This window comes from Dendrobates tinctorius, unplaced genomic scaffold (genome assembly GCF_039654945.1).
Source record: "Dendrobates tinctorius isolate UK_male_01 unplaced genomic scaffold, ASM3965494v1 ptg000192l, whole genome shotgun sequence".
Lineage (NCBI taxonomy): Eukaryota > Metazoa > Chordata > Amphibia > Anura > Dendrobatidae > Dendrobates > Dendrobates tinctorius.
Window position 1 is genome coordinate 5,922,258 of NW_027361859.1, and position 12,740 is coordinate 5,934,997.

General features: G+C 48.6%; 1 protein-coding gene across 1 annotated transcript in view; it reads left to right on the forward strand.

The window, feature by feature from the left end:
- Nucleotides 1-7,206: 7,206 nt before the first annotated feature.
- LOC141055810 (uncharacterized) overlaps nt 7,207-12,740 on the forward strand; it is a 62,030-nt gene continuing 56,496 nt past the window's right edge. The window contains exon 1 of the mRNA XM_073552523.1: nt 7,207-7,331. The gene's annotated coding sequence lies outside the window, so the exon portion shown is untranslated. The remainder of the gene's footprint in view (nt 7,332-12,740) is intronic.

A 12,740-nucleotide genomic window follows, 5' to 3' on the forward strand; every position in this document is an offset into this window, starting at 1 on the left:
ATCAAATTCGGTTTAATGAAGTAGTTTGTAAAGGCTCTAAACAAAGCAGTAAGATGCTTTGATTACATTTGCAGAAAATTTCCAACGCTGATCATGGAAAGGTGGGTATTTTTTGACAGTCCTCAAATCAGAGGACTCAAGAAAGATCCAAGCTTGAAAGATTCAGTGACTGATGCTGTGTGGTCTTCTTTCACTATTTGTATAGAATTTTTTTTGGAACTATAAAGCAGATAATTACAATGAACTAGTAGAAATAATGCTATCTTCTTTCTGTCACTTTGGCTGTACAATGAGTGGCTAGGTGCATTATCTCCACAGCCACTTGGATCCTTTCCCGAAAAACCTTGGTGACCTAAGAGCAGGGTGAACGATTCCATCAAGATTTAAGAACTGTAGAGGAAACATACCTGTAAAGGCACACACACACTGTGTGTCTTTCTAGAAGTTGCTGCATGTGAGATGCAGGACAGTCAGGGAGTGCACGGACACCACAGTGCATGAGGTACGCGGAGCAGGACCTGGTAGATCATGTGACAGTCGGGGAGGCAGAGCCAAGCTCCATGAACAGACAAGAGCCGACAGCTGGACGAGAGCTGAGCACGTAGTCAGGCAAGCCGAAGTCAGAAGGCGGGAGAATGAGCAGTAGCCAGGGATGAGACAGAAGGATGGTGGGGGACAAGCCGAAGTCAGTAGCCAGACAGAGAGTGATCAGGGACAGGGCCAGGAGTCATAACCTAGGAATACAAAGCAGTATCAAATGAAGAGACCGAAGGAGACACAGAGTCTTAGCTGGGTGATACACTGAAACACACAAGCACACAGAGGCACAATAATATCAGAACAATAACCAGGGTCAGCAACTCACGCCGGGTAAGCAGAAGTATCACTGACATAGAACCAGGCCAGAAGCAGACCTAAATAGCCCTCCCTGAACCAAAGAGAGGCTAAACAATGTTAACCCCCACCTGACAACGACGGGAGAAAAAAACCTGTCTTGTGTCATGATAGTACCCCCCTCTCAACGGTCAGTCACCGGACCCCCAGGTTTCCCAATATACCTGGCATGAAACGACTGGACTAAACAATCAGCATGGACGGAATGAGCCGGGACCCATGAGCGATCCTCCGGACCATACCCCTTCCAATGTACGAAATACTGCAAGGTACGGCGAACCCAACGGGAATCCACAATGCGCCCCACCTCGTACTCCGCCTGACCATGCACCAAGACTGGTTCAGCAGAAGTCGAAGGCTCCTCCACTGCCCCCAACGGCTTCAAAAGAGCCTTCTGGGCTTTCCCGATATTCCTCTGGATCACCTGCCACAATTCTTTCAAATGCCATACCACCCCATCGACCCCAGGACACCCGAAGTCCAAACGTGAGAACTCCCCAAAATGCGGACTAAAACCATAATTTGACAGGAAAGGGGACATACCAGTGGACTGACTCGCACGGTTGTTAAACGCAAACTCAGCCAATGACAATGCATCACTACTAATCATCCTGTCTAGAAGTAGACAAACAATGCAGAACTTGCTCCAAGGATTGATGCTCAGTCTGACCATTAGTCTCTGGATAGTATGCAGAAGAGAAGGACAAAGTAATACCCAACCTTTTGCACAACGCCCTCCAAAACTTGGAAACAAACTGCACACCACAGTCAGACACCACATTAAATGACACTCCATGCAAACGGACCACAAGCTGCACAAATAATCTGGACAAAGTTTCCGCAGAGGGCAAGGCAGTCAAAGGTACAAAATGACCTTGCTTAGAAAATCTGTCCACCACCACCCACATCACAGTATTGCCCCTGAATGGAGGGAGATTGGTGATAAAGTCCATGGACAGGTGGGTCCACGGTATATCCAGAATTGGCAAAGGCACCAATTCTCCGGCCAGCCTGTTATGAGAGCTCTTAGCAGGTGCACAAACCCCACAAGCAGATACAAATTTACCAACATCAACAGCAAGCGAGGACCACTAAAAAACCCTCATAATGGCCCCCCGAGTAGTCAAGATCCCAGGATGTCCACTCAAAGCTGACTCATGGAACTCACGGCAAAGCCTGAGATGGAATTGCGCCAGAACAAACAACTTACCATCACACTTAGAGCTGGGTGCTTGAGATTGAACCTCTATAATCTCCCATTCCAACTCAGATGAAATGTCAGCTACCACCACCCCTGGTTGAAGAATGAAGGATGGAGGTTCAGAAGGGGACTCCGGATCCAAACTCCGAGACAGAGCATCAGCCTTAATATTCTTAGATCCCGGACGAAACATAATTGAGAACTGGAAGCGAGAAAAAAAAAAACAACCACCTGGCCTGCCTGGGAGTCAACCTTTTGGCCTATTCAATGTAAGCCAGGTTCTTATGGTCAGTCACCACAGTAATAGGATGAGTAGCACTCTTCAAAAAATGCCTCCATTCCTTAAAAGCCAACTTTACAGCAAGAAGCTCCCGATTGCCCACATCATAGTTTTTCTCGGTTGGAGAGGACTTCTTGGAAAAGAAGGCACAGGGTCTTAAATTGGTCAAAGTGGTGGGCCCCTGTGACAACACTGCCCCCACCCCTACCTCTGAAGCATCTACCTCCACAATAAAAGGTTTGGACGTATCTGGTTGGACTAGAACCGGAGCAGACATGAAACTCTTTTTCAATGATAGAAATGCTATGGCTGCATTAGACCAATTTTTAACATCTACCCCTTTACATGTCAGATCAGTGAGGGGTTTGACCACCTGTGAGAACCCTTTGATGAACCTTCGATAATAATTAGCGAATCCAAAGAAGCGCTGCAAACCCTTCAAATCGCGGGGTTGAACCCAATCAATGAAGGCCTGAACCTTCTTGGGATCCATGCGAAACCCCTCCTCTGAAACCATGAACCTCAACAGTTCTTGAACAAAAACTGAGCAGTTTTCCAACTTAGCAAAGAGTTGATTCTCCTTGAGCCTTTGGAGAACCAACGCAGATGATAAAGATGAGTTTGCTTATCAGATGAATAACTGAGGATATCATCCAGATATATTACTACAAAATGTCCAATAAAGTCAGAGAGCACAAAATTGATAAAATTCTGAAAGACTGCTGGGGCGTTGGTTAAACCAAATGGCATAATGAGATTTTCGAACAATTCCTGAGATGTGAGGAACGCTGTCTTCCACTCATCCCCCCTCTCGTACCCGTATCAAATTATAGGCCCCCCCCCCCGTAAATCCAGTTTAGAAAACCATTTGGCCCCAGACAGTTTGTTACACAAATAAGGAATCAGAGGAAGCGGGTATATGTTTTGAACATTTATCTTATTGAGTTCCCGAACGTCGAGGCAAGGGCAAAGACCACCACCTTTTTTTTTACCAAAAAGAACCCGGCTGCCACAGTAGAAACAGAAGGGCGAATGTGCCCTTTACGGAGACTCACAGAAATATACTCCTTCAAGGCAACCCGCTCAGGACCCGAGAGATTGAACTAATGGGCCTTGGGCAATTTGGCACCCAGAATCAGATCAATAGTGCAATCAAAGGAGCGGTGGGGTGGCAGAGCCTCAGCCTCGTTTTCGGAGAACACCTCTTCAAAATCCATCAGGTACTCCGGAATACCCTCCAGACCAACAGACGACACAGATACAGGTTTCATACATTTGTTAACACCGTTCGGACCCCATTGAGCAATCTCCCGAGTTACCCAATTTATGACAGGATTGTGATATTGCAACCAGAGAAACCCCAGAACCAACCCCGCAGGTAAATTGTCCAGAACAAAACAGGCTATGTGCTCTAGGTGTGCAGAACCCACCTTGAGGAGGAATACCTCAGAAACAGAAGTGATTCCATCCTTGGTGAGCATAGTAGAGTTGATGGCTACCACTTTCATGGGAGCATTTAACCTAAGTGTCCCTATCTTGCAATGAGTCCCCAATTTCGAGTCAAAGTTCACAGATGACCCACAGTCCACAAAAGCCGTAGCAGGAAATAGTTATTCACACCCAGTTCCACCTGAAGCAACAATTTACAAACTGAGGAAAAATGTACTGTACCTGAGGGTCTGGGTAACCTCCTTGACATTTACCCAGACCTAGGTGTTTCCTGACACCTTAGAAGACGGGGGGCAGGATGGGCAATGCTTCCTCCAGTGTCCCGGGTTGCCACAGTAGAAGCAGAGCTTTTTCTCCTTACGACGTCTCTTCTCCTTAACTGAAACTGCTCCAACTTTCATGGGTTCAACAGACGAAGAAACTTCAGTTTTAACAAGAAACAGAGAGACTTTCCGTTGCACCACTCCCCACTCTCGAAGTCTGCGGTCCATATGGACGGTCTGTGTCATGGCCTCCTCCAGAGAGTCAGGTAGCGGGTGCAGGGCCAGAACGTCATTCAGATGTTCGGACAATCCTCTGCGGAACAACCCCGAGAGCAGAGTCATCCCAGGATACCTCTGCAGCCCAACAACTAAACTCAGAACAATACTTTTCGGCCAAGCGCTTTCCCTAGGACAGACTCATAATCGTGTCCTCAGCCAATCTCACGCGATTCCACCCGCAGCTATTGCGGACACATATCAGCTGCTCAAAACAGCTGACATGTCCCGGGAAAGATGTGGGCTCACCGCTGGAGCTCACATCAAAGGGAGGGCTACCAACATCGGCGTACTATTACACCCGATGTTGGTAAGGAGATAATATCAATTCTAAATGAACCCCAAAATGTATTGGCCAATTCACCTGTTGTGAATTTTGCTATTAAGAACCTTGTTAGAGAACAGCAAGTTGTGCAAAAAGTACCAAAACATTGAACAGTTGGACGCAGGCAACTGTTTAGAGAAGGTCACATTACGTTCACCTCAGGGGCGGACACTGACAGCTTGGGGCCCCTGTGCAAGAAATTTGTCTGGGCCCCCCTCCTTTCATGGTGTCAAAGCAATATGTATATATATATATATATATATGTGTAGATATATAGCCACACACATACATGAATATATATTACATAGTCTCCTTTATTATGTATATTGATGTCCCTTACACAGTGCCCTCTCTTGTTATGTACAGTACCGTCCCTTACATATTGGATTATATAGAGCCCTGTTTTTTATTACATACCGTCCTGTCTTGTTAGCTGTATAATGCAATAATGACTGATGGAGCATGCAAAAGCGTCCGTTCTAATGGAGGAACTGATGGACTGGTAGTTTGGTCACCGGCTCCTCGATCAGCAGTCATTTTATATCTAAAAAGAGAGGGGACTATGTAATAAAAGAGGGCGCTGTGAATAACAAAGAATACACTATGTAAGAGACAGCACTATACATAACCGCAGAGGAAGCTATATAATAAGGGACGGCATCATATATAACTAGAGGATGGTATGTAATAAGGGACGGTGTTATACATAATAAAAGAGGAAACTATGTAACTAAGGATGGTGTTATACAGAATTAGTGAGTACACTATATACTAAGGGACTGTGTTATACATAATATGCGATAATAATGTCTTCCTCCACCTCCCTCTGTTCCTAAGGCTATTATAAGTCCCCCTTCCTCCCATCCCCCACACCTCTCATTGTCCTCCTCCCCTCGCATCCCATTATTGTCCTCTCCCCATACCATCATTGCCCTCTTCACCACCTCCATTTTCTTCTCCCCCACCATCCCCATCATTGCCCATTCCACCACCTCCATTATTGCCCTTTCCACCACCACCATCATTGCATTCTCCCCCACCACATATCGTACATACACCTCGTACAGACATGGCTCCGCTCTGCTCTGTACACCTCATACACACACGGCTCCGCTCTGTACACCTCGTACACACACACTGCTCCGCACTGTACACCTCGTACACACTCTGCTCCGCTCCGTACACCTCGTACACAGGCGGCTCCGCTCTGTACACCTCGTACACACGCGGCTCTGCTCCGTACACCTCGTACACATGCGGCTCTGCTCCGTACACCTTGTACACACACGCTCCGCTCCGTACACCTTGTACACACACGGCTCCGCTCCGTACACCTCGTACACACGGCTCCGCTCCGTACACCTCGTACACACACGGCTCTGCTCCGTACACCTCGTACATACACGGCTCTGCTCCGTACACCTCGTACACACACGGCTCCGCTCCGTACACACACGGCTCTGCTCCGTACACCTTGTACACACGGCTCCGCTCCGTACACCTCGTACACACACGGCTCTGCTCCGTACACCTCGTACATACACGGCTCTGCTCCGTACACCTTGTACACACACGGCTCTGCTCCGTACACCTTGTACATACACGGCTCCGCTCCGTACACCTCGTACACACACGGCTCCGCTCCTTACACCTTGTACACACGCGGCTCCGCTCCGTACACCTCGTACACACGTGGCTCCGCTCCGTACACCTCGTACACACGTGGCTCCGCTCCGTACACCTCGTACACACACGGCTCCGCTCCTTACACACACTGCTCTGCTCCATACACCTCGTACACACACGGCTCCGCTCCGTACCCCTCGTACACACATGGCTCCGCTCCGTACACCTCGTACACACGCGGCTCCGCTCCGCACACCTCGTACACACGCGGCTCCGCTCCGCACACCTCGTACACACGCGGCTCTGCGCCGTACACCTCGTACACACGCGGCTCTGCTCCGTACACCTCGTACACACACGGCTCCTCTCCGTACACCTCGTACACACACGGCTCCGCTCCGTACACCTCGTACACACACGGCTCCGCTCCGTACACCTCGTACACACACGGCTCCGCTCCGTACACCTCGTACACACACGGCTCCGCTCCGTACACCTCGTACACACGCGGCTCCGCTCCGTACACCTCGTACACACACGGCTCCGCTCCGTACACCTCGTACACACACGGCTCCTCTCCGCACACCTCGTACACACGCGGCTCTGCTCCGTACACCTCGTACACACGCGGCTCTGCTCCGTACACCTCGTACACACACGGCTCCGCTCCGTACACCTCGTACACACACGGCTCCGCTCCGTACACCTCGTACACACACGGCACCGCTCCGTACACCTCGTACACACGCGGCTCTGCTCCGTACACCTCGTACACACACGGCTCCGCTCCGTACACCTCGTACACACGCGGCTCTGCTACATCCCCCCTGTAACCCCCTCCTGACCCCACACAGAAACTTCCCCTCATCCAGCACCATGACAACCAGCACAGCAGAGTCCTGCATACACTGAGGCCCCTGATCATGTGACCCCTGACTCCTCCCCTCCTGTGACCTCATCCCAGGTCCTGTGCGCACAGAGCAGCCATATATGTGGAGTGCGGCTCTGCGGGTGGAGGTAGGTGCTGGAGATTCCTCATTACTGGGCGGGTAGGGCTTCAGCAGTGAGACTATTTTGGAGCCCTTCTCCTCGGCTATAGATCATAGATTGTAAGGCTGTGTGCACACGCTGCGGATTGCTCTGTGGTTTTGCCCTGCGGTTCTTCATCTCCATAATGGAGGAGAAGGTAAACTGCTGCGGAATCCGCAGAAAGAATTGACATGTCATTGCTTTCTGCGGTTTAGAAACTGCAGCAAATCCGCGTGGAAAATTCCGCAGCATCTGCACTGCGGTTATTGATTTCCATAGGTTAGAAAGGTACTGTACACCGCAGCAAAAACTGCTGCAGATCCGCAGCGTGTGCACACACCCTTAGAGTTGGAAGGGACCTCCTGGGACGTGTCCAACCCCCTGCTCAGTGCAGGATTCACTAAACCATCTGAGACCGGTGTCTGTCCAGCCTCACACCTGGTGGGGTAGCAGTGTGTAGAAGGGTCGGCATTAGATACCAGGGTGACTATAGTGGAGCACAGGGATTGGTTGTTACTGCGCCCCCTGCTGTACAGAGAGAACAAGTGCAGGGCTCAGTACCTGATACCGGCGGCCGGGAACATTTCCTCACACACAACGTCCCATTCACACTGTGGGGAATGTTAACTCCAGGAATAACTGCGGAGGAAACGGTCTGACACCGGCCGCACTGGACAGTAGTCTGAGGTCAGCGGTCTGCGAGGGCAGCGTGTGTAGCATAGAATGGAGGCGGCTCTGTCTCTCGTGGAACCTCAGATACAATAATGGAGGCTCTATACCTCAGATAAGGGGAAAGATTCTTTCTTTCTCACTTTGCTTCACATGAAATGGAGGATCTCGCCTTTCTTTTTACCTCAGATAAATGGACGATACTCTCTTCCATTCGGCTTAAGAAGATGGAGGCCTCTGAAGTCAGACAACTATAGTAGATTCTCATTCTCTCCCTGTGCCTTCCTGACAGGACTGACATGTAATCAGCTTATCGTCTTTCAGGGTGGCTCAGTGGTTAGCGCCGCAGCCTTGCAGCGCTGGGGTCCTGGGCTCAAATCCCACCAAGGACAACATCTGCAAGGAGTTTGTATGTTCTCCCCGTGTTTGCGTGGGTTTCCTCCGGGTTCTCCGGTTTCCTCCCACATTCCAAAGACATACTGATAGGGAATTTAGATTGTGAGCCCCATCGGGGACAGTGATGATAATGTGTGCAAACTGTAAAGCGCTGCGGAATATGTTAGCGCTATATGAAAATAATGATTCTTATTACTTTCCTCACTTCCTGTCTGACTCCGAGAAGTTGATGTGATGAGAGACGTCGTTCTTTCCTCATACAGTCCTATAGAACCACTTAAGCCGGGGTCACACTGCGTTTAGGCAGTCCGTTAACGCTGCCATTCAGCCCCATTTTCGGGCGCGTCGCATGCCGCAAAGCGGCACACGTTCTCGATGTGCCGGACGCGGGCTGCAGCGTCTGAGGCTCCGTCACCGCTAGCGGGTATAGCATAGCGTGATCGCGTTATGCTATACCATTAACGCAGCCCGTCAACGCTAGCCTTAGGGACACAGCCGCTTTTCATTTTTTGCATTTTTAATTTTTCCTCTTCTCGTAACAGTCATTTTTTTCATTTTTCTGGCTGACAAAGCCATGTGAAGAAGACTTGTCTTTTTGCTGGAAGAGTTGTAGCTTTGAGTGGCACAATTTATTATATCATAGAATATACTGGAAAATGGGGAAAAAAAAAGACTCGTTTTTTTCGGTTTTGTTTTTACAGAGTCGATTTGAGCTGTAAAAATGATCTAATTATTTATTATCACAATTATTTTTTAATTAGTTTAGCGTCCTCCTAAAAATTATGAAAAATAGAAACTGCACTTTGATTTCTGAAACTTTTATATTTCCTCTTTACCCTGTCAATGGAGCTATGTGAGCGCTTGTTTTTACCATTTCAGGATACATTTGACTTTTTTTTTTCTTTGTCTTGCATTATTTCCGGATGGTATAGCGAATGAAGAATGGCAATTCTGGATTTTCTCCTTTGCAGTGTTTACTTTAATATTTTGATGAATTTATACTTCTAAATGACGAACCATCCAGTGTGTAGTATAAAACCTACAAAAAAAAAAAAAAAAAAAAGGGGAAACAATAAATATAAAAGTTGTGTTGCGTGTTTTCACCGGGCGTGAAGAAAATGGAAACATGACATGAATTTATAGTAAAAAAAAAATGGATCGTTCAATTCACCATATCCAGGAAAGCTAAATAAATGCATAAAGCCAATAATAATGGGGGCATGGCCTGGCTATGGAGGAGTGAAGTCGCACAGTTAGCTGCTCCCGTCCCTGGACCGGCTTTAGGGCATGCCTAACATTTCTAGTCTGGCCAAAACACATCAATGCCAGCCAAAAGAAGGAAGGACATTGCGCAGACCAGTGTGAATATGCCAAAAAAAAAACCCCGGATGGGTATTACCCGGTATTTAAGAAGCACAGTGTCTGCTCCTGCTGCAAGGATGGGTGTTGTGAGTTCATTTTCCCCTTCATTACTGAGGCCCGAGGAACTCCCTCTTCTGGTAAAGAAAGGTAGTGAGCCTGATTGTCAAACACCTGAGGCTGATGATTGTGACTGGCTGAGTGGAGTTACGGACTGGATATAATGCTGCCGACGCCCTTCTGCCCTGCGGGTGATTTCTCTGTGGGATCCTTGGAGACCAGTCTGAATTCCTGCTCCTCCAAAGCTAAGTTTGCTGCTCGGCCTTTTGCTTTTGTTCTTTGACTTTGTTTTTGCTTTGTTTTTCTGGATTTCTGCCATTCCCTGCTGGGGTGTGCTGAATTCATTTAGCTCTGTCTTCTGAAAATACCTGAGTGCTGATTCAGTTTTTGAAGCCTAGCTGCTTCAGGGCCTTTTTCATATCAGCTGGTTGGCTTATGTCTTTGATAGGGTTTTTGCAGATTGCAGACAGCAGCCTTCCTTTCCTATCTAGGTAGTTTTGGGGCCCCGTCTTTGCTCAGTCTATCTTTCTGTCTGTGTTAGTATTTTCATCTTGCTTCACCGTCATTATATGTTGGGGGCTGCCTATTGCTTTGGGGTCTGCTCTGGGGCAGTTTAGATTTCCCCTTTCTTTCTTTAGGCCTATGTATTTCTCCGGCTGTGATCGAGGGGTCTAGGGCATCGTAGGAACCCCCCACGGCTACTTCTAGTTGTGTTGATAGGTTCAGGGGTCTGCATTCTGATAGTTGCCAACTTCTCTGGTTTTCTGGACTTAGCTTGTATAAGTGCTTTTTGCCTCCTACGGTGACTCATTCATAACAGATGGGATTCAGGATGGCGGCGGCTGTTTCTGCTGGGAATTCCTCGGCTCCTGCTCAGGAGGCCAGGGACTCCCGAGTTACCAACTCCTGGGCTGCGGACGGAGGAGCGGGCCTTGCCAAGTGATGGGGATCAGATTCATCGGTCCCAGGGAGCGGCGGGGAGCCCGGATGAGACGGCTGGGGATGTCGGGTGGCCCAAAATGGCGGACCCCGGACTTGCGCCTCTGGAGCCCAAGTGTGTGGTGGGGTACCCACGGATGCATTGGACCGGCCGGTGCTCGGCGCTGCGGGGGGCCCTGATTTGGAGGGGCTACAGTCAAGGCAGAATACCCAGAGCAACCCTGAAAGATTTGTCCAAAAAGAGGAATGATCTTAGAGCCTTATTAGACCAGAAGTATTTAAGGCACAGGGAACACGTTAAAAGTTTTTTTTATGAATCGTCCGACAAATGTGGACGGACACTCTCGAGGCTACTTCACCCTCACTCTGCGGCGGCCTATGTCCCTTATATCAAAAATCAAATGGGGAAGACGTTCATAATCCTAAAGGAATAGTTGCAATATTAAAGGACAATATGCAGATCTCTCCCCGTCCGATCTGTCTAATCGAATTGGGGAGTACATGCAAGATACTGCCTTGCCATCTTTGGACAGTCAGGTGTTCTGGTGCACTGGAAGAGGATATCACAGAGGAGGTCAGTCTCGCAATTGTCTACACCATCAGGTAAAAGTCCTCGCCCAGATGGCTTTACCCCAACATTCTATAAGTCTCTTAAAGCACAGTTGTCCCCATTAAGAATAAAACCTTTAACTCATTGACCAACACAACAGGCTTTGTCCCTCAGTCATTGGAAGCTCATATTAGTGTCCTCCCTAAACCAGGGAAGGACCTCACCATCACATCTAACTACCGGCCCATATCATTAATAAATGTTGATATTAAGATATTCTCAAAAATACTTGCAGAAAGACTATCCCCTCTATTGCCATTTATCATAAATACAGATCAAGTTGGATTTGTACAGGGCAGAGAGGCAAGACTTTACTATTGATCGCTAAAGCTAAGAGTAATTCCTTGCCTATGGGTCTTTTATCTGCCGATGCGGAGAAGGCCTTCGACAGGGTCCATTGGGAGTTCATGAGGGAGCCCTTACATCAAGTGGGCATAGGCCCACGATTTTTGCAATTAATATTCTTAGTACTTGTGCCCTACTGCTAGAGTTAGAGCCAATGGGGCCTTGTTGTCGTCTTTCGCGATACGGAATGGGACTAGGCAGGGATGTCCGTTGTCTCCCCTTCTTTATGTAATAGTAATGGAGCACTTAGCTAATGCAATAAGGAAAAACAGCAGTATCCATGGGGTCACAATAGGGTCCAGAACATATAAAACAGCACTGTATGCGGATGACCTTCTCCTCTTTGTCTCCCAACCTCAAGTATCTTTTCCTTCCATAATGAAAGAATTCGACAGATTTGGATTTCCTGAGTAATTTATTCAAAATCAGAGGCACTAAATATTTCACTGCTGCAGGGAGAGGTTGGACTTGCAATGAATAGTTTCCCCTTTAAGTGGAAATCAGAGGCTATAAAATATCTGGGGGTAGTCATCACCCCTGATTTGTTGAAATTGTTTGCCCTTAATTATCAATCGCTCTTGGATCGTACGTATAAGGATTTATTGAATTACAGTAAATTGAGAATGTCATGGTTCGGGAAAATGAACGCGGTGAAAATGGATATACTGCCCCGCTTTCTGTGTATTTTCCTGTGTATTTGAATCTCGTCCCCCGAGATCTCGGGACGAGATCTGAACCTGCGCATGCGCCGTCCCCGGACCGGCGGCCATCTTCCCGGCGTCCATGTTCCCGGAGGCCACCGCAACATGGCGGCGGCCAGCAAGGGATGTGCGGGGGCCTCTGGACTGCGAGGAAATGCCGGCGGAGCAGCCGCCCCTGCACCGGAGCCCCGCCCGCCGCCACCCCCGCCCCGCAGAGCCCCGCCCGCTGCCACCACCGCACCGCAGAGCCCCGGAGGTTAGTATATTGCGACCATAAGATGCACCCCCCCACTCTCCCCCAAATTTTTTTGGGAAAAA